Genomic DNA, 1,203 nt, shown 5'->3' on the forward strand with positions numbered 1-1,203 from the left:
TCTCTCTCTCTCTCTCTCTCTCTCTCTCTCTTTCTTTCCTTTTTATAACTAAGCCAGGTGTGCACAATTCCATTTGTAGTATCAGGGAAGCTAAGGTACAAACAAGGTCGAGCTGCATGCACACATAGGAGACCTTGTCTCAGAGCCCAAACAGTCCCTCCAGACAGATATATTACAGCATCCTTAAGACCCCAAATTCCTTTGAAAAATGTGACTCATTTTGCCCCTCACTCCCCATACTTGGGGGGTGGAGGTTCAGTAAAAGTGTCAGAGTTGACTCTGATTATTAAGCCATAGTATGGGGTGACTTAAGTCTGTGGGCCTGAAATCTCTTTCCAGAGATGTACCAGATTGCACCGTTAAACACTGACAGAGGACAGACAGGTAGGCAAACAAGTTGAGACCTACATTCTGACCCCAGGTTTGAAGTAGTTCAAGATTGGCAGCACATAGGGCTTTCTTTCTTTCTCTATATAACAGACTTCAATGTCATTCTATGAATATCTTAGAGAGGGTCACTGTGACATCTGGGGATCAGGATATATAGAATTTAGGAAACTGAATGTTAGGTGGGAGGGGAGATCAGCAAATTGGTCAAAAGTTTTTTAAAAAGTGGAGAATTTGGTACATGAGGTCAACCAACTGTACTTACGAGGGAGGGGAACGCTGGGGTGTGAATTCAGAACAGCTGGGGTTTAAATGGCAGCAGATAGCTGGGAGGCGGGTACAGCTGCCCTTTTAACTGTTGCACACTTTAGAGGGACAGCTGTACACATGCCAGGGGCTGCTCGCCGACGTGAGTCAGCGCTGCCTCTGGGCTGGGAGGAAGTAGGAAATTGAGCTGGGTTTTCACCACAGCAGACACTAGCAAGACCAACAGTGTGTCTCAGCCCCCCCCCCCCATCGTCTCTGGAATTTGACAGACCGGTTCCTATGTCCTGCTGTCACATCAAATCATAACTTCCCTTGGCTCTTCTGTTGCTTTGGGGACTGGGCTCTGTCATATTGTCCCCACATCTGGCACAGGGAGTAAGAAGGGCCAGGAAGGACTGTGGAATTGTTTGGGTTACCTTCCTGCCCAAGGTACGTCCAGAATGACAGCAGAAAGAATATGCGGTTAGTTACGTACTTCAATTACACTGCTTTTTCTCAGGCCTAGAGAGATGGTCCTTGTTTCTTTTTTCTTTCTTTTTTTTTTTTTTT

General features: G+C 46.1%; 1 protein-coding gene across 3 annotated transcripts in view; it reads right to left on the reverse strand.

Annotated features, from left to right (window-relative positions):
• Positions 1–1,203, reverse strand: part of Arhgdib (Rho GDP dissociation inhibitor beta) — an 18,234-nt gene that overhangs the window by 1,013 nt on the left and 16,018 nt on the right. The window lies entirely within an intron of this gene.

This window comes from Mus caroli, chromosome 6 (genome assembly GCF_900094665.2).
Source record: "Mus caroli chromosome 6, CAROLI_EIJ_v1.1, whole genome shotgun sequence".
NCBI lineage: Eukaryota > Metazoa > Chordata > Mammalia > Rodentia > Muridae > Mus > Mus caroli.